Source organism: Protopterus annectens, chromosome 10.part0, assembly GCF_019279795.1.
Source record: "Protopterus annectens isolate FY-2018-M chromosome 10.part0, PAN1.0, whole genome shotgun sequence".
Lineage (NCBI taxonomy): Eukaryota > Metazoa > Chordata > Ceratodontiformes > Protopteridae > Protopterus > Protopterus annectens.
The window spans coordinates 180,616,623-180,639,161 of NC_056744.1; positions in this window are offsets into that span (position 1 = coordinate 180,616,623).

Consider the following 22,539-nt stretch of genomic DNA (forward strand, 5'->3'; position numbering starts at 1 on the left):
AGAGTACAAATAATGTTGGCAATGAAATGGTGCAAAACAAATCTAAAGCTTTTATATTACATCAGAAAGTCATTTTGCTGCTTTAACTTCACTCTCAAAGTGCAAGGGTGAAACTGTTTACATCCTGAAAACGAAAGGTTCTTCCAATGCTTTGAAAATTGTCAGAGTTCGCTTTTTTAATATACATTACCAGAGCTTTTTAGTCTTTCAGACATTCTAGCAATTCCCAAGAATCTGTTCATTTCTGGTTCACATAACTGAGTTAGCTGATGCAGTCTTAGAGACTAATTATGACCCCTACTGAAAATGTGAAAGAAAATTACTTTTCCGTGCAACCAAAAGAGCACTCATGTGACCTACAAAAGATGCACAGACCTGGAAAAATCTTTAAAAATTTTTGTGTGAGCATTTATGATATTATTCCATTAGTTCCTAATAGCACTTTCAGTATTTTGAGTCTTTTTTTATCCTTTCTAATTTTAGTAGACTCATACAGCAAGAAGAAAAACTTAATGCCATTTGGGTCAAAATGCATTTTTTCCTTTGAAAACCCATCAGTCTCCATGTGACTGAGACATGCACATCAAATAATCCATTAACAGCAAGCATGATGAAATGTGACTAAAATTTATTGTTCCCCTAAAGTAAGAAAGAGAGCAGATAGAACTTTACCAGCAGTGCCAAAAGTAATTTGGGGAGGACGTTGCTTCCAAACCTCCACATATTAACTTGGCGAGCAACTGAAGACAGATGAAAAAATAGCTTATTTCTTGTTTTGTTAATAATCCTAGCTATACTGCTATACTATCAATTAAGTCAAATGGTTTTGAAGAAATAACTATGACAAAACTAACATTTTATCCAAATCATAGCTCCATGTTACGCTGCTTGCATACAAATGAACCATTCAGATTGTCAGTGCTCATTATTAAATATGAATTCTATCTCAAAAGGCTGTGTGAAGTTACATGCACTAATGACATTAACTGTTTTATACATCGATAAGGAAAGATAGCAGATGTGTAATTGTACAATCATGCCTAAGAAATATTCCTACAAACACAATCATTCTGTTGCTTAATACAACATATTAGCATAGTTAAAACTGCGGATAAAAGAGCATTTGATGAGAGTTACAAGTTTAAGTTATAAGATACAAGGAGCCTGGCATATATACATAAGGGTTCCCTATTGAAATGTCGGCACTTGAAATGTCAAATGCTGATATGCCAAAAAGAAAAAAAGACACAAGAGAAGAGTGAATCTCAAAGATCGCTCTTCTCCTTAACACTTTTTTTTAAATGGTTCACATGCAATTGGTTGATGAACACAAATGTCGACATCCTGAAGGTAAACTACACTACGCTGAAAACGGAAATATCAACTTCTTAGAATGCATGCACTAAGTTTGTTTCTTGGCATATGCAAATATTACTTAAAACAAACATAAAATCCCTCCATGCTTCCCAATAATTATATATACTAACTCCTGAGCTCAAACAATCCCCAGAAAGGTAAAGAGAATATTCCCCTCCCTGGGGACTGTCGATTTAGCACACATGTCGACTCTGTATAGTTGACCAAATGTAGTTAATTAAACAGATGTCAACCAAACTCCCTGTCGACTAAACCAATGGAACCTATATATATATATATATATATATATATATATATATATATATATATATATATATATATATATATATATATATATATATATATATATATATATATATATATATATATATATATATATATATATGTATATCTATATATATATATATATATATATATATATATATATATATATGTGTGTGTGTGTGTGTGTGTGTGGAGATATATATATATATATATATATATATATATATATATATATATATATATATATATATATATATATGTAAAATGAAACCCTGAAAACTCAAAAGAGAAAATCACAAATGGTAGAACGAAAAAGAGGAAGCGCCCGTCTAGGAACAGGACGGCAGCACGCCATGCATATTAATAAGGCATGCTACCCGAGCTCCTAGGCTTACACAGAGCATGTATGAGTGCAGGGGAGGTGTGGTGTCGACATATCCCCACCAACAGTCCCCCATGTGTACAACAGCAACAGTACATAAAAATAAAATGAAGAAACCCATTTGTTTTTTTTTAAATATCCGATTAACGCTAACCATAGGTGCGCAGGTGTGCCCATTGCTTAGCTACGGTTAAAGCAGCTTAAAAGGCTGAAGAGGATAACAAGGAAGATATATGCAAGTGGTGCAGCATAGCAATAGTGCAGTGGGCAGAGCATTCACTTTACGAGCAGGCATTTCTGGTTTGAGTCCCACTGCTGCACATTCCATTTTTCATGGCAAAGCATGTTATGACCAATATTTGTGTTGCAAAACCCACTAAATAACATATACTTATGAACTGGAGTACTGCAGGAAATGCACATGTGAAGTGTCACTGTCATAATGAATAAGGCACTAGTAAGCAGGTATAAGCACAGATACGCAGTAGTAAGCATACTTAAGCACTAGTAAGTGGACTTAAGCCCGTTTGCATGGCGGTAAGCAATCCGCACACAGGTGAAGCAATATTGAAGCTAACTCTCTGTAATCATTAAGTAGAGGTTTGCAGTACTTACATCCGCACAAACCCACACAAATCTGCTTACAACTGCTTTAAAGTGCCTTAATCACTCTGTATCCAGTGGCCCGTGTTCTGCCCAGCAACAAAATAAACAGCCTCTGGATGCCTCAAACACAGGACCCAGTGCACTACAGTCACAGCAGTTAACCCCTAAGCCATCATAACGGTACATAAGATTGAGGTTTCAACAAACAAATCCTCACCATAGGAAAATCAAACTGAACATGTGAAAGGAATCTATGTACAGTGTGATGTTGTATAACCTGCTACATAACATAAATATGTGAACTGGAGTACTGCAGTAAGGCCAGATGCGAGGTGTTATTGTAATAAAGTGTTGAAGTCCCCAGGACACCATACAGTGTACATACACATGAATCATGGATACCAGACACATATATAACATGTAACGAATAATAAATCAACACCAAAAGGAAAATATAATGCAAATTAAATATGAAGCAACGCTCAGCATTGCAAAGCTCAGCTTAGTTGGTGTAAGCAATGTGTAGGCTGGCTAACTCAATCTGCCCAGTGGTATACCCCTTTAAGCAATGTCAGCTTTAGGTAAGCAGGTGTGCCCATAGCTTAGCCTTTTCAAAACTGTCCAATCATGGAAAAGTGTGGGAAATCGGGCATATTTAAACCCCACAGGTGCGAATACTTCCCATAACTGGTTGCAGCTTCCTACTGTAGGCAGAATGGCTGGAGTTGGGGAAGGCACTCGATTTCAAGTGCAGCGCTGGGGCATCCAGGAGTTCAGATTCATGGTATGGCTCCTGGTACAACACCATGAGCAGAGACTACTGCAGGGCCAGTACCAGGGCTCTCAGTATAAAGTGGAGGCCTGGGACAGTCTCGCCCTTGACCTCACCAGTGCCACTGATATCCCCCAGACTGGTGAGCAGGTCAGGTATCACCATGCTGACCTGAAGCGGCAGAGGGGGGGATCTCTTGGAGCAGTGGATCCAAGAATCAAGACAGATGGCTGATGCCCCAGCACTAAGTACCCATTCTACTACATAGATAATGATTGCCTAGCTTGTGTATACGATGGATAGGTAATGGCTAAATATCACTGAATTTCCCTGACAGCTGCAGATGAGTGGGGTCTGACCCAGCAAGCCCATGATGCTAGGTTGCAAAGGCTGCATCGTGATGCAGGTTAGTAATAATCTTGCATGTACTGTCATAACAAATAAATATAACAGTTCTAGAAAGTGTTGTACCAGTATAAAAATGTATTGTGTGTGGGATGTACCGAATAAACTAGACAATATGGAAGGAAGACTGTCATATAGGTTGTGTGTAAATAAAGGTGTAATATTCTGTGAATAAAAGTATAACCCATTTTGTGAATAAAAGTATAACCCCTGGAGTGCTTGTGTACATTCTGCTTTCATATGTTGTTGTAGTGTTGCATTCTATAAATAGTACTGTTGTAATAAGCAATGTTACCCACACTGTTGAACACAGATAAAATGTGTAGGAAGTTCAGTATAACAATGTTGGAAGTCCCAAGAGTTCAGTCATATTGTACAACTGAGGGAGACTTAGACAGAAAACATTAGGATACTTTACACCACTTCCCTGATAACACAGTGAACTGTGATGTCAACTGTAATATTTTTACCACACACAGCAGGGGTTTGAATCCCGGGAGTGGTAGTAAGTTGTGTGCATAATCATACCCCATAACTGTACAGACTGTGGCAGAAGGTTTAGGTAGTAAGCTGCATGCATAGTCATACCCCTCAACTGTTCTGAAAACAAACCTGTGATTGTAGCATCTCATCCAAAGTGTATGACAGCATTTCTCAAAATATGTCACATTAACACCTGCATCCTGTCGAACCTTGACCAGAGTGTGTGCAGTAACAGATTGTTAGGTATGCCTATAACATCAACATGGACTCTGGGAGTATGTGTAGAATTTGTCAGGTAGTGTTAACAAAGATTTTATCCACAGCTATACCAGGTAAGAGGTGTAGACTGTAGGTACAACACAGTTCACTTATATATTTGTCTACAAGCATGTAATCTGGGAGTATGTGTAGAAATTGTCAGGTAGTGTTAACAATGACTTTCTCCACATCTATACCAGGTAAGAGGTGTAGAATATAGGTACAACACAGTTCACTTATATACTTGTCTACAAGCATGGAATCTGGGAGTATGTGTATAAATTGTCAGGTAGTGTTAAAATACACATGCTGCTGCCTAAGCAAAGCAGGTGTAGGTCTCCACATCCACCAGTGAGGGAGTGAGAGAGGCAGACAGAGGCAAAGACAAGTCAGGGAGGGGTAGGAGAGTAAAACTTAAGCATGTTTGTGTCACACACCTACCAGCACAGGGTATTAAACCCCTGATGACTATGTAGTGCTATCACAGTTCTATGCAGTTATTGGATGCGCCACATAGTTACCTGTTATGGGCCCCTCAGAACATATATTTGATGGTGAGTGACAACTGCAACAGGGATATGGTAGCTATACGGTAGGTGAAGTACATGTGCCTGTCTGCATGAACAGGTGCCAGCGTCAATACAGCCACACTCTGACAGGTAAGTACACACATTGACACACTTGGCAGGGCCAGCATTACAATTCATCACTAGTGAGATTGCCGCGACACATTACTGTGCAGGTATCACATGCACAATACGGGCCATACGGAGGTTATAGGTTCATAGGTTCATACTAGGCTATCTGTCCTAGGGCAGGGCATTAAGCCTAGCCAGTGTGTGTGTTTTGGCTTTACCATTTTATTTTAAATTTTTTTGCTTTTTTTTTTTTGTTAGTATTCTATGCCTCTGTCTAACAGTGACACAGAAGTGATAGCTGGGGTAAAGGGTATGGGGAGGTGTCTGACATCAGATAGCATGCTTCAGTATCCCAATGGGGGTTGTAGTGAGTGTGGATGTGATCATATGCATCATGCAACACACACACAAACACACAGGGTGCCAGTACTGACATGCATGGGTGCATGTTTGTACAGGTGTGCAGTGGTCGGCTGTGCCAGATGGCTATACAAGGCTAGGTGATGGGAGTACCTTGGCATCAGGCCACATGACAATGGTCTGCATTGTGGCTCAGGGCTGTAGTTTCTGCATTTGCCCACATAGATGGGTATTGTAACCACCATCCAGTCACCTGGGGACTATTGCATGTGGCCAATACTGTGCATCACTTACCATGTATGTGTTCCTTAGACCATGACATGGAAGGTGTCTGGGATGTGCACACCTCCCACATGCATGTACAGTGACATGTGGAACTGTACCTGGGGTGTCTGGCCCATGTTGTGTACACAGATTATCATCAGATGTGCCAGTCTTAGCCACCTGTGGCGTACACTGGTAATGGACAGCAGGTTTACCCTGCACCTACATTGAAAGCATGCTAATGGTATTCCCTGGTGTCAATGGCATCTGTCCATACAGGGCATGTTTTCATGCATGATATGTCCTTTGTGGGTCACATGTGATGGCACCACAGGTGTTGCAGGTGTCCAGTGGGGGACATGGGGAGGGTGCACTGTCTGCATATACGTGCCTATTGGACAGATGGACAGGGTGCCATGCCCTTTGTAGCCCTCTGCAATCACTCCAGAGTTACTATCAGTGTCCAATATGCAGTGTACTACCCACATATTTGCTGTTGCCTAGGCATGTGTGTGTGTGTATGAGACATGGGTTGAGAGTGTGCTCTGGGTAATACTGGGGTTGCTAACTGTGATTGTTTGGCCTTGATGTCACATGTGTGGGTATGGATTTGCACCCCAGCCTCTTGGCTATTTCATATCTGTTATCCATGTATGGTGGACACTGTGATATATACTAGGGCCACAATATAAGAAATTTGCAAAACCCACTCCACATTGGGCCCAGGTATCACACACGCACACCCACCTCCACACAGGATACGAGTCACACACACACACACACACACACACACACACACACACACACACACACACACACACACACACACACACACACCTGTCGTGTCTGCGAGTAGAACCCCTACATAACTACTTTATTACACTACAGCAGTACTCAGTTATAGTACGTTCTTCCCCAAAGGTGTACATCATATTGGATGATATCAGCAGGATTGGAAAAGTAGGACATTCAAATTGCAGTGATTGTGGCTAGGCTAAAATGCATTGTTCCCTAAACAGAAAGTGACACACACACACACACACACACACACACACAAAACAGCCACAGCTGACATGTGTGGGCATAGAACCCCTAACAGAGATCTATATCACACTACAGCATGGAGCTTTATACAGGATGCACCACATGGATTACTAGAGAGCCAATTCCCCAAAGGTGTATTTCACAATGAATGACATCAGCAGGATTGCCAAAGTAGGGTATTTGAAATGTACTGAGTGTGACTAGCCTAAAATACATTGCTGCCTACACAAACATTGAAACACACACTGAACATCCACAACCAACATGTGGGGGTATAGAACTCCTAACAGAGGTCTATACCACACTACAGCATAGAGCTGTTATAGGACACACCACATGGATTTCTAGAGAGCTTCTTCCCCAAAGGTGCATTTCATAATGAATGACATCAGCAGGATTGCCAAAGTAGGGCATTTGAAATGTACTGAATGTGACTAGCCTAAAATGCATGGCTCCCTACACAGACAGGGAAACACATGCAAAATATCAACAACACACATGTGTGGGTATAGAACCCCTAACAGGTGGGTTTATATCACATTACAGCATAGAGCTGTTAGAGGACACACCACATGGATTTCTGGAGAGCTTTTTCCCCAAAGGTGTATTTCACAATGAATGACATCAGCAGGATTGCCAAAGTATGACATTTGAATTGTACTGAGTATGACTAGCCTAAAATGCATGGCTCCCTACACAAACATTGAAACACACACAAAACATCTAGAACTGCCATGTGTGGGGGGGAGATAGAACCCTATCAGGGCTCGATAACACATGACAGCAGTATGCAGTTACAGGACGCACTACAGAGATTACTGAGCTCAAACCTTCCCAGAGGTGTATTTCTAGGTAGATGACATCAGCAGCCTTGCCAAAGATGAGCATTTGAACTGTAGGGAGTGTGACTACCCTAAAAAGCATTGTTCTTTACACAGACAGACACACACTTGCCAAGTCTGGGATTAAAACAGCTACCTGACTAATATCTCACACTACAGCACTATGCAGTTACAGAATGTGCTACACGGATTATTGGGCTACAGCCTTCCCAGAGGTGTATTACTAGGTGGATGACATCAGCAGCCTTGCCAAAGGTGAGCATGTGAATTGTAGGGAGTGTGACTACCATAAAAAGCATTGCTCTCTACACAAACAGACAGCCACACAATCACACACACAGTTGCCATGTCTGGGATTTGAACTGCTACCTAACTATTTTATCACACTACAAAGTTATGGTACGCACCACAGAGATTACTGAGCTGCAACTCTCCCAAGGGTGTATTTCACAGTGGATGACCTCAGCATGCTTGTCAGAGTAGGGCTATGAGGAGGGCAGTGTGTGTGCATGGGCAATAACCCATTCATCTAGAGGTTGACACACCACATGCAGGCACACACAGGGTCATATTTCACAGGTACGTGTATACAGCTGCTAGATGCCTACTTCCTTGTACAGTCATGTTTCACAGCTGGCACATGCACCAATAGTCTGTAATGTTGACAGATACTAGTGGCTAGTATCTGGAGTGAGTGACATCTGAACCTCATGTGGTTGGGGCCCTTTGGCTGTGTGTTGGGTGGGACAGGCCTGGATGGCTCCTTGTCACAGTCACCCTCTTCCACACATCTATGTACATCTACCTTTGATTTATTATAGTGTGTTGTCCTTACATATATGTCTGTATTCCTATCCACTGTGTGTGCAAGGCATGCGTGGTGCATACTGACGAATGTCTGCACTAACAATTGCAACTGCCAGATATGTCTGGTCCACTGGTGTTTGCACACATGGCCTTCATGTGTTTAAGTGTGTGAGCATGCCCAGTATGGCCTTCTGTATTTAATGTGTGGATCGAGTCCAGGTAGTTTGTAGTGCTGACCTTGGTTTTGTACACCGACAGGTGGCATGCTATTTCTGCAGGGTATCCATTAAGCATTTGGCATTGACTGGTCCTACATTTCTGCTTAGGATGGGGGGCACACCTGACTGTTATTACATTACTACATGGGGGAGCACGCCTGTTTATTTCTACATTTCTAAACAGGGTTGGGGGCACACCTGACTGTTATTACATTCCTACATAGGGTGGGGGCTCACCTGACTATTTCTACATTTCTACACAGGGTTGGGGGGGCACACCCGACTGTTATAGAATTACTATGTTGGGTGAGGGGGGGTTCACTAAACTATTTCTACATTTCTACACAGTATGGGGGGCACTCCTGACTGTTATTACATTACTATGTAGGAAGTGGGGGGCGCACCCCTGACAGTTGTATACATTTGCTATGATTGTACTGGTATGTCAGTTACTCCATTTCATTCTGTATTGTTAACTATCATGCTGACTAGCGGCATACCAGTGTACTAGCTCACTAGAGGCATACCAGTGTACTACAGATCGTGGCTTTGGTTGCCCTACATATTATTGTCTGACTTCTTACTCTTCAGAACTAACATCCCACTGCCTGCCCTGTTGTAGTCTGTCTGTGTAGGCTTGGGGGGAGATTAACCACAGCCATGATTCAGGGGCCATAGCACAGGCTCTGTTTGTGTTTGTCTAAACCTATCCTGCTGGCTTAGACTGTTGTTGGGTATGTGAACCACCCTGACTGGCATGTGTGGGTCATAGGGACACACATGTCGCTCAGGACATTTCCTGCAGTGGGTTTTGTCACCCTGTGTAGTACTGGCTACTATGGTGACTCCAGTATGTGTTACAGATGTCATGGTGCCACTATGGTTGTCTACTGTCTGCTGCCATAACATTCAGCCACCCAATTCCCTTGCATGCTCACATCCAAACCATAGATAAGGTAACAACACATTCTACTCCATTTGGCAATTGGTAGGTTGACTGACTTACCTTGATGGTGTGCCAGACTTGCGGATGGTGCTGGAGGGGTGCCTATGTCAGATACACATAGTACACTCCCTATACATGGTTGAGCACAGGTAGTGTCATGTTTGGCATCCCATTTACTGTATGTGTGAGTCAGAGAGAGGTGTCATTCTCTGGATCCCTACTGTGTCAGTGTATGCGTTATGCATTGTCTCTTTGTTGCAGCCTTGGCATACTGGGCACGCCTCCTTCTGCCTACTGGGGCAGGCTCAGGTTGTTCCTCCTCTGAGTCACTCTGTGCCTGTGCAGGCCTTGGCACTGATGGGGGGGGGGCTGTGTGGCCCTGCCCCATGCTGTTCCTGCTGCAGCTGTTTCCACAGGATCATATTGTGTAGCATAGCACATACCATAACAATTTGGGTACATGTAGCTGGTGAGTACTGCAAGGCTCCACCAGATGTGTCCAGACACTGGAACTGTGACCTGAACATCCCAAAACACATGCTCTATTATAAGTCTGGTCTGTGCATGTGCCTCATTATGGCGTTCTTGTTCAGGTTTGTGTATTTCTGATGGGTGTCATCAGCCACGGCTCCAATGTGCAACCAGCATCCCCCACTAGGTGACCGTAGGGGATGTCCCCACTGGCAAATCGCTGGTACAGCTGCATCAGATGCCATATGTGGGAATCATCATAGCTTCCAGGGCAGCAAGCACACACATTCATTATAATGCCCTGGGCATCACATACGACCTGGCAGTTGATGGAGGAGATGCCCCTGCGGCTGTTGTAGACCCTACTCTGATCACCGGGTGGTGCTTTGATGCATATGTGCATGCAGTCTATAGCACCCACTACCTCAGCTTATTGTGCTATTTGGTGGAAGAGACCCATATTGCTGGCCAACACCTTACAGGTGTTGAGGAAATATACGTGCTCACTGTCATGTGCTGACATGGCATCCAGGAACTGGTGGAATACTATGGATGCTGATGCCTGTGAGATCCCCATGATATCCCCAGATGAGCTTTGGGAGGTATCTGTGGCTAGTATTCCTAGGCTTACACATACACTCCGTGCAAGCTTTTGAGAATCCGGGGGATTGTTTAGGGTTTAAGTTATGGGCAGGATTAAGTTTAGGCGTATGCTTAGGGCTAGCACACTATTCACTAAGGTGAATGAGGGGATACATTCCTCCTGCCCACCTATCTCATGTCTGCTAACCCTAACTGTAACCTTAAGACAAAAGGTCACAGAAGACACACAACATAAAACATACACAACACTGACTCTATCCCCTTATTTAACTCTTATTCTAACTTTAATATGAAAACACTTACACATTCATACCAACTGTTATAACAAGTGTCTCTTCAAACATTAAGCAATCAAAATACCAAACAATAAAAGACTGATCATTTTAGATCATAAACAACAAGAATTAAAAGTTTTTTGTAGGGGCAACCCTCCCTCGTAACCTCCACAGCCCCTGCTAATTATATATGCCAACTCAAAGATAGCACAACAGGGGTTAAAGGCAAATTCCCTTACACCACAATCCCATACAAAGGCTTCTGGCAAAAACTCCATTGAAAACAATGTCCACTCAAAGGAGCATTCATTGCTATTCACAGCATGAAAAATTATTCACTGATATAAGTATTTGCTGTTTCAGCCTGCAATCATTATAACACAGTATTGCTCATCTTCGCAACCACAACTGTTTTATTTAAACATTAATTTTTCTACACAGTTCTATTTAACTATATTCAACTGTACTGCATAAACCTAAATTCAGCCATATATGATTCATGCAAATGAACATTCATTCAATAGTGCATTCCATTTTTTTATGATATACACACACACACACACACACACACACACACACACACATGTGTGTGTGTGTGTGTGTGTGTGTGTGTGTGTGTGTGTGTGTAACTTTTAAGTAATTCTCAGTATTTCTTCATTATATGTATAACTCCTGCTAACTAGCTTGGTTAGCATTATAATGCCCAGTTCTTCATCCATCATTAAACGCATGAAATTGACTTTGATGGATCAGTACTCTAGTCTGGTTAAATAAAATGTATGTCATTTGCCATGGATAGCTGCCTCCCTGGTATGCTAGACTGTTCTCTATTTCTTACCTATGACACAACCTCAGGTAAAGCCAGCAGCAGACCCACTCCCAAAATCAGTAGTGTATTTCTCAGTCTTAACAGCCCCTATGACACAGCCCTGTCAAAAGCAAGCCAGATGATATCAGACTTCTTCCAATTATTAGAAGCTACTAAACTTAGCCATGTATCAAGAGGCTGTGGTAATTTCCTGTCACTTCTTTGCTGGCATGGCTAGTCAAATCACATACCAAAAACTTGCAGTATAATGGAAATTCCATCCATTTTTTTCAATACCACACAATGAGGCATGTATGTTAGATATACTCCAACATTTTGCTTCCACTGTATGGCGCAAGAAATAAAATACATCTATTAAATATAAACACATTATCTTTATCAAGTTGCAGCAGGCAACAGTAGTAATTTCATATCCATATGACTAACTGTTGGTAGGGAAGCTAAAAGCAAACTGTGCCTGCCTGTCTGACTTTCTACATTGCAAAATACATTTTACTCCACAATGCAGCAATTCAGAAATAGAATAAATAAGTTAGGGGCTACAGGAGATCTCTTTCTGTAAGAGGAAGGGTTCAGAAGTGAAACCCTTCTCTTGTAAAAAGAAAAAAAAAAGTATTTTAAAAACATCATTCAGCTTTGTTGACTATATTCTGGTTATCGTCTACACTGACACATCACTCATTAAGAAGTCTGTGTAAAACTACACTGCAGTGGTGGGCAACACATGACATGCTGACTAATCTGATGTAGGCAGTTACTAAAAGTACCCAGGCCCACATTGTCCCAATGCCATAAAAAGTACCAAGGCCCATATTATCCCAATGCCATAAAAAGTACCAAGGCCCACATTATCCCAATGCCATAAAAAGTACCCAGGCCCACATTATCCCAATGCCATAAAAAGTACCCAGGACCACATTATCCCAATGCCATAAAAAGTACCAAGGCCCATATTATCCCAATGCCATAAAAAGTATCCAGGCCCGCATTATACCAATGTCATAGCACTACTACATAGCCTTTTGTCTCTTGGACATAGGCATTTGTAAAATACAGACAGATCAATCATCCTTTTATGGTATCACATTCACTCACCATTTTTGCCCTTCAAGCACAAAGAGAAGTCAACATAAAATCTGTCCTAACAAACCAAAGAATGCCAAATATACATATCAACCAATCAAACTTCAGTAAAAAGCAAACCCAACCAGAATGGGACAGAGGGAGAAAAAGAGAGCAAACTTAAGTCATACATCTGCTGTTATGGCGATGATTTCATACAGCCGTACTTTATAATTTCCTTCATTCCTGTCCCAGCAGTCTTCACAAATGGGTAGAACTGTAAAGCTAAAGACCTACTCAAATGGAGAAGGCCACAGATGTTATTTCTTATAGGAAGGCAATACAATGCTGACCTCGGACTCATGCATGTTCATTGGTACTTACTAGGCTATTGATCCATGGCAATCTATAGAAAAGTGACCATACATTCCCACAATGTTTTTAGCCCTTATATTGGAAGTATAAAGTAAGTACAAATAACCCAGAAATAGCGGAACATTTGCAAGTTGCCCCATCTGTGAGGGACAATGTTGTTAAAAGCAGGGATACATTTGTGGATATCTATCCATTCATTCAGATTATATTTGAACAGAGTAAGAGAAGTACTTTTCTTTACTTGTAGAGGAAGATTATTGCAAAGGAGGGGTATTCCCTAGGAAACTCTTCTCTCTCTCCAACATGCTCTATTTATGTTGAAAAAGAGACTGAGATCTCTTGAGCAGCTATTTATGCCACCACTGGACTTGTGAATATGCAGCAGAACTGACAGGATAGGACCTGCTAAGGCTCTTTACGGGAGGCGCAGATTGCCCCTCAGTAAGCTATATGGTACCAAAAAGAGGGACAAGGCTTTGAGATGATCTCCATAGTTTTTATGATTTAGGTCCTTGATTTTTTTAGTGAGAGAGCACTGCAGGTGTTTTAAGTTGTGCCAGATGTTTGGACAGGTACATACTGAAAGGGGCTTTATACACAAAGATTAGCCTGATGTATAAACAATGCAGTTGACTGATCATATCCCTGGAACTGGACACCATATCCATAGTAATAAGCTGTGCAATGAAAAAGGACTTTCTTACAACAGTGGATATGTGGTGCTCAAATGTTCCTTGTCTACACAGGTTCCCAGGTCTCTAACTACTGGATCAAGTTTTCAAGGGGTTGTTGTCAATGTGATAGTTACAAAGGACTTCTTGCTTGCCAAAATATACTGTTATATATTTCTTGGAATCTAGTTTTAGCCTATGGTTTTGACACCTGCTATTTCTTTGGGAAAGTCCTTTATGATGGCACGAGCTTTACACTCATCTGCAGACTTGGTCAACTATAACAATTTGACCTCCTGGTAAAAAAAGACTGGCATAAATGCAAGGTCTAAGGACTTGAATTTCATCTGTAACTTAAATAAAACATGCTGGAGAGACAGATATGTGTCCCAGAGACTGTCCCTCCTGTAGAACAGACTTCCATCCATGTGAAGCTAGGTTCATCTATCACATAGTTTAAGCACATCCTAGACAAGAGGATGGGGAATAGGAAATTTACATCGAGCCTGGCAACCATGTCCCTTATGGACAAATGTGGATTATAAATACCTGGCCTTCAATGTCTTATTTGGAACAGGACATCATTAGTCTTTCGAAAAAACTTGGCTAGGCTTAGAAAGCCCCCCCCCCCGGGTTGTTACCCTAGTAACAGTCTAAGAATCTATGAATCTATAAATGTCAAAGAGGAGTAGTCCAATGGCCAAACCCTGTGATACACAGCTAGTGACAGGGCTTTTGGTGGTGGTACAGCCACCTACCCTGATTTCCTGGGTTCTGTTTGTGAGACACATTGTTGTCCATTGAGTTATATGGGATTAACTTTTAGCTGGGATAGTTTACGTATGATCACTGAGTATGGAATGGTATTGAACACCTTTGCAAGGTCTAGATATGTAGTGTGTACTGATTTGCTGTCATCCATTGCTTCAGTAATCTTCTTGAAGAAGTCAACCAGGTTAAATAGGCAGGATCCGCCTTGAAAAATTTGAACTAAAGAGGGCTGTGAGTTTTATGTTACCCAAGTCCTTATTTATTAATTCCATAATGATCCTTTCCATAGCCTTACAGATTAGGCTGGTGAGATGTATGGTTCTATAGTTTCATGGGTCTATTGACACCCCACCTTCATACAAGAGGAAGGTAATTGCTATCTTCTGTTCATCTAGCACAAAGTCTGTTTGGAGGCTGATACTAAATAACCGCTGTAGGGGGTTTGACAAGTCCTGTTTCTGGCTGGCCAGTAAGCAGCCTGGTATGTTATCCAGCCCTATAGAAGCAGTGTTCTTGGCCTTGGATAGTGCCTTGAGGACTTGCCCATGGGAAATTTGAGAGGAGTGTAAATGAAGGTAAATGATTTGGGAATGTTAGAGGGGAGGGGGTGAAGTTAGAGCCAAACTTATCTGGTAGTAGATTGGTTATTTCCTCTGGGTTTGAGTATGTAATGTCATTTACTATTAGCTCTGCTCAGTGCTGAGCATTGTTTCTGAGGTTTCTAACATAGTTAAAGAAAGTTTGCTGTTGTCCTTTGCCTTGCTGGCTATTTTTACCTTGCATCTGTTTTTAATCAGTTTGATCATGGTCTGGAGTTCCCTGTTAAGTTTAGCAAGAAATTTTTTTACATCTTAAAAGTTACATTTATTTTTATATGAAATGTTTTTTTTTTATTATAGACCCTGTTTATATTTGGGTTCCACCATGGAGATTTATTTTTACATTTGGCATTGTATTTACTTTCGAGGATGGCAGATTCATCTGTTCAGCAATTTACATGTCAATACAACTTGGTGGCAAAGGATTCTGCATAAGTATTCAGTCATCAGGTTGGAAGAGGGTGTTGAATTTAGCCAGGTCATCACATAATTTCAGTAGATCAGTCTTAGCATAACCGTTGAATGCTGTATTGAAGGATGCTTCTGGCTTCAGTCTTATGGTGGATATGACAGATTTCTGATCCATTTTGACAAGGAAGGAAGTTACATTTGGTAGTGAGCAGAGCTGTCCCACACTGATTAGGATAAAGGCCAGGATTTTATTGCCCCTGATTTGGGTACAACTAACTAGTCCAGGAGGTTTGCATTGATGAAGTACAAAAATCAGTGGGCATATACATCTGAGGATGTACACATCTAATTTCTAATGGAGGGGCAGTTGAAGTCCACTAGAAGAATGGTGTTTGGCTTAATGCAGAGGGACTCCACGTGCTGAGTGGGATACAGAGGGTGTTCTGTTGTTAGGTATGATGTGATAAGGGGTTTTGCTATTGGTATACTGGATGTGGAGGAATTACAGATCATTATTTTTAATTAGTCTGGTGGTGATTTTTTTTTTTTTTTACAAATATGGTGACATTACTGCCTTTAGTGCCTCATTTAGTGTGGTAGTGTGGTAGGCCTGAATGTGTGGCAAACAAAACCTTGCACTGACATAGTTATCTCAATGGTCTTGAACCAAGTCGCTATGACAAAGCATATATCAATATTTTCTAGGGTAAGGAATGCTTGTAGGGAGTACATTTTTTTGTTAAGGCTCTTAGTGTTGAGCAGCAATACCTTTATGTTATCTAGATTTTCTTTTGTTATGTTTGAAGCTTTTGAAGATTGACATTTCTAAAAAAGGCCCTATGAGGTGGACATATACAAAAGTCTTGGCAGGATACATGCAGGCCATCCCTGATAAAGCAGCAAGGACTGTCCACCATCTCCTTTCAGGCTGATATACATTAGACCCATTTTGAATGTCACCAGAAGCTAAGCCATTTGTCATAGCCAATAATGTTTGTTTGTATTGTGGAATCATTCTTGGTGATGGCAAAATGTTGCTCAAGGCGAGGTTCATACCTGCCTCAGACACATATTCTGAGAGCTGCATCTCATGTCTCTGTTCATACAACCCAAGTAGACACTTCTATAATCATTTACACCCATGTACTATAACTGTGTCATACTTGCACTTGTGATGCAAGGACTTAAGTGCCTACATGATGTTGTGAATCCAGGAACCTGATAGGTAACCAAATGTAACCATCTCCTTGCTTAGCCTGGTGAGTGGTGCATCAGTATGTCTCACTATGGAGTCACGTATAACTAGGATGCTTGATTGTGTGGAGGTTTGCCTGATGGACTTTTGAATTTGGAAATTGCGACTCTTACATGCATGTTTTATGGTGCACACTGCCTATGCTGTGTGTTTGTGAGGTTGCCGAGGGTGTTTCTTAGCTTACATTTACAAGGTCCTTGTTGTTTAGATAGGTAATTTTTAACAGCCTTAGCAAATGTAGGTGTAGGTGTTTAGTCTGATCTGTGTGATAGGTTTAGTGTGGTGTTATATGTTACTGACAGCCTACTTGTTATGTGTAATGTCTTTGTGTGAGAGTTTTGCCTCCAATAGCCTTATATAACTAGACCTCTCTCACACCCTGTGTCAGTTTGTCAGTAAACACAACACAATTTGCTGCCATTTCTCAGGTTGCCTATTTCAACCAAGCTAGCTACAGGCACAGTTGGAAAGTGCAAATCCATGATTCCAGGTGTTTACTAATACAGAGTGTGTGTGTGTGTGTGTGTGTGTGTGTGTGTGTGTGTGTGTGTGTGTGTGTGTGTGTGTGTGCATCTTATCTGTATGTGAGGATCTGTGTGTGTCCTATCTATGAGTGTCTGTGTGCATCTTGCCTGTGGACGGAGATCTCTGTTTATTCTACCTGTGGGTGAGTGTCTGTGTCTATCCTACTTATGAGTGAGCATCTGCATGCGTCCTACCTGTCGGTAGGTGTCTGTGTGCATCCTAGTGAGCATCTGTCTGCATCTTATTTGTGAGTGAGTTCCTGTGTGCATCCTACATGTGCGTCTGTCCCTGAGTCTGTCCTACCTCTCAGGGAGTGTTTGTATACCTTCTACCCATTGGTGAATGTGTTTGTGTATGTATTGTCTGTCAGCATCCTACTTGTGCGGGGAGTGTCTGTATGCATCCAACCTATCGGTGAATAGTTATGCGCATCCTACCTGTGGGTGAGTATCTGTATGCATCCTACCTGTGAGTGAGTCTTAGTGTGCCTACTATCTGTGGGTGTATTCCTGTGTGCATCCTGCCTGTGAGTGAGTGCCTATTTATATTTTACCTATGTGTGAGTGTATCTGTGCATCTCACATGTGTGTGTGTGTTTGTCTGTGTGTATCCCACCTATTGATGAGTGTCTGTGTGCCTCCTACTTGTGTGTGAGTGTCTCTATACAGCCTACTTGTCTGTGAGAGTCTATGTGTATCTTCCTTGTTAGTGTCTATGTATATATCACCTGTGATTAAATATCTGTTTGCCTCCTACCTAGGGGTGAGCATCTGTGTGCATCATATCTGTGACACAGTGTCAGTATGTATCCTACCTGTGTGTGTGTCTATGTAATCCTACTTTTGAGTAAGTGAGTGAATGAATCATATATGTGAGTGAATGTCATACTTGTGCATGTGTCTGTGTGATTCCAACCTGTGGGTGAGTAGCTGGGTGCATCCTACCTGTTTGGATTTGTGTGCATCCTACCTATGTGCGTGTGCCTGCCTGTGTGCCTCCTACATGTGAGACAGTGTCTATGTGCATCCTACCTGTGTGTGTCTGTGTGTATCTTACCTGTGTGTTACTGTGTAGTCCTAGTTTTGAGTAAGTGAGTGATTGTGAACATCATATCTCTGAGTGAGTGTCTGTGTACATCCTTCCTGTGTGTGAGTGTTTGTGTACATTGTATCTGTGCATGTTTCTGTCTGTGTGCCTCTTACATGTTGGTGAGTGTCTGTATGCACTCTACCCTTGGATGAGTATCTGTGTGCATCCCTACCTGTTGGTGAGTGTCTGGGTAAATCCTTTCTGAGGTAGAGTGTTTGCATGCATCCTACCTGTGAGTGAATGTTTATGTACATCCTACCTGTTTGTGTCTGTGTGCATCCTGGCTAAGTGTGTGACTGTCTGTGTGCATCCTCCATGTGGGTGAATGTCTGTATGCATCCTAGCCATGGGTGGGTATCTGTGTGCATCCTACCTGTGAGTTAGAGTCTATGCCCATCCTGCTTGTGTGTGAGTGTTTGGGTGCCTCCTACTTGTGTATGTGTGTGTCTGTGTGTCTCCTACCTGTGAATGAATGCTTGTATGCATCCTTCCTTTGGATGAGTGTTTGTGTGCATCCTAGCTGTGGGCAAGTGTCTGGATACTTTCTTTCTGAGACTGTGTCTCTGTGTGCATTCCACCTGTCAGCAGGTGTACATCCTACCAGTCTGCATTTGTGTGCATCCTACATTTGTGTGTGTCTATTTCTGTGCATCCTACCTATGTGTGTGCCTTTCTGTGTGCATCCTACATGTGGGTGAGTATCTGTGTGCATCATACCTGTGAGTGTCTGTGTACATCCTGCCTGTGTGTGAGTATCTGTATACATCCTACCTGTGGATTTGCCTGTCTGTGTGCATCCTACTTGTGAGTTACAGTCTGTGCACATCCTGCCTATGTGTGAGTGTTTGTGTGACTCCTACTTGTGCATGTGTGCATGTGTGCCTCCTACCTGTGAGTGAGAGTCTGAGTGCATCCTACATGTGGGTGAGTGTGTATATGTATCCTATCTGTGGGTGAGTATCTGTGCATCCTACTTGTGTATGTGTGTGTCTGTGTGTCTCGTGCCTGTGGGTGGGTGTCTGGGTACATCCTTTCTGATACTGTGTGTTTGTGTGCATCCCACCTGTGAGTGAGTGTCTATATACCTTCTACCTGTTTGCATCTGTGTGCAATCTACCTATGTGTGCACCTGACTATGTGCCTCCTACAAGTGAGTGAGAGTCTTGTGTGAATCCTTACAGTGGATGAGTTTCTGTGTTCCTCCTACTTGTGGGTGAGTATGTGTATGTATCCTATCCATGGCTGAGTATCTGTGTACATCCTACTTGTGTTACTGTCTGTATACGTCCTGCCTGTGTTTGAGTACTTGTGTGCATCTTACTTATGTATGTTTCTGTCTGTTTGCAACCTACCTGTGGGTGATTGTCTGGGTACTTCCTTTCTAAGACTGAGTGTGTGTGTGCATCCCACCTGTCAGTGAGTATTGATGTACATCCTACCTTTTTGTGTCTGAATACATCCTAACTATGTGTATTTGTCTGCCTGTGTGCATCCTACATGTGAGTGGGTGTCTGCATGCATCCTATCTATGGGTGAGTATCTGTGTGCATCCTACCTGTGAGTTAGAGTCTGTGCACATCCTGCCGGTGTGAGTGCTTTTGTGCCTCCTACTTGAGTATGTGTGTGTCTGTGTGCCTCCTACCGTTGACTGAGTATTGGTGTACATCCTATCTGTTTGTGTCTGTGTATCTCCTACCTGTGAGTCAGTCTGTGTGCCTCCTACTTGTGGATGAGTGTGTGTATGTATCTTACCCATGGGGGAGCATCTGTGTACATCCTACCTGTGAGTTAGAATCTGTGCACATCCTACCTGTGAATGAGTGAGTGTTTGGATGCATCCTACTTCTGTATGTGTATGTCTGTGTGTTTCCTACCTATGAGTGAGTACCTGCATGCATACTTCCTGTGAATGAGTGTCTGTGTGCCTCCTATACGTAGGTGAGTGTCTGTGTGCATCCTACTCATGGGTGATTATCTGTGCGCATCCTACCTGTAAGTCAATGCCTGTATACAGCCTACCTTTGAGTGAGTGTGTGTGCAAGCACGCATGCATCTGTGTGTGTGTGTGTGTGTGTGTGTGTGTGTGTGTGTGTGTGTGTGTGTGTGTGTGTGTGTGTGTGTGTGTGTGTGTGTGTGAGAGTGTCTGTGTGTGCATACTACCTGTGAATGGGTATGTGTGCATCCTACCTTTGAGTGAGTATAGGTTGCCTCCTACCTGTGGGTGATTGTCTGTGTACATTCTACATTTAAGTGAATATAAGTATGCATCATCAGTGACATCCTGTCTATGATTCGTTTCTGTGTGTTGCAGCCTGTGCAAAATAGGTTCCATCTTCTTTGCTACACTAAACTCGATAAAATGTGCAATATGAGAATGAATGAGATAATACTACCAGTTTTCCAGTCAAATTCTCATCCAGTAAGTTCAAAAAAACAGCAATATTAAGTCATCCAAGGGACAATAATTTTATTTCTCCCCCTGAGATCTCTCTTTGCATTATCACCTTTCTCTCAAAATTCCGAGAAAACATGGGGGCAAAGAATGTCCTTTTCTAGAAGTCTGCTTTTTCAGAGTAATTAGAAGAATTAAAATAAATTTAAACAGCCAGTAAATTTCTGCATGAGGAATTATGAGGAATGATGCAGTCCTCAAATTTTCACTTTCAGGCCCATCAGAATGTTTACGTTCCCCCTTCTCTCTCTGTCTCTTTGAAAAGTAAAGCAGACAACCATTTGAATATTCTAACATGATGAATGAAAAATTTGCAAAAATCACTGATAAATTTTCAAAAACTATAAACTTCACTCTCAGACATACTGAAAGGTCTTTTTGTAGCTTCCTACTCTGACATTTTTACATTTATACTTATGAGAAAATAATTCAGCACACAGAGTAATCCAAAACAGCTAATAAGGCTTCACTTTCATGCAGTACCAAGGATGATCAATCTCCAGCCTCCTCTGCTGAACAACCAGCCTAAAGTATGGACTGGACCACAAGCAACATTCTGTTCTCAGGATGGCCCTATGCAAGCTATCTGTTAATCAGGTCTTTCACTCTATTAATATTTTCTTACTGGTGCAACACTAGCAGTCCTAACAGCCAAGTACAGTTCAAGTGTTTTGTGCGACACACAAGACTAACAAGACAGTGGGATGAAACATAATTTGAATCAGAGAAATGCTGCTAAAAGGCATAAGCTACCTCCATTTCTCTCCACCCCTACAATACTGGTCACAGATAACTTTACCATGGCACTCTGCAATATAAAATCCAAATGCATATCTGTAAATCAGATAGCTTTAAAGATGTAAATAAAAGAAATTTCACACAATCATGATGCAAAAGATTCACAAAGTTACTTAACACATTTCTTCTGAATACATTGAAAAAAAGCTAGCACAGTGATAGTCACCTAAGACTTAAGTGCAACAGTTGCATTTAATAGAGTATCTAATATCTAGAAGACAGCCAGTGACAAAAGGGGAACATGCTGGAGATCTAGTACCATCTGTTCTGATACTAGCAGGTGGGGGTGGTACCTTCTGATTTAAAGATTTCTAAACCAGATAGCAACCCACTGATTAGGCATATATCTAGGTCTAAAGACTGAATAATTGCAAATGAAGGAAACTGACTGCATTTGTCCACCACCCTTTTCCAGTAAAATATTTTTTTCTTTTGCTCATAATGAACTTTTTCCTCTTTAAAATGCATTCATGACCTACTGTTCTATATCTCTACAATTGTTTGATCAGCTTATAGTCCATTTGAAGGCTTACAAAATGCAATGAATATGTTGTGCAATCACCTTTTTCTCAATACTAAGAGAAAAAAAAACATAATTTTGCTTTTTTGCTCTCAAAAGTCATATGGATCTCTACATTTGTTTATTGGACAAAGAAGTTTACCATGTTATTTTACCAGACAAATGTA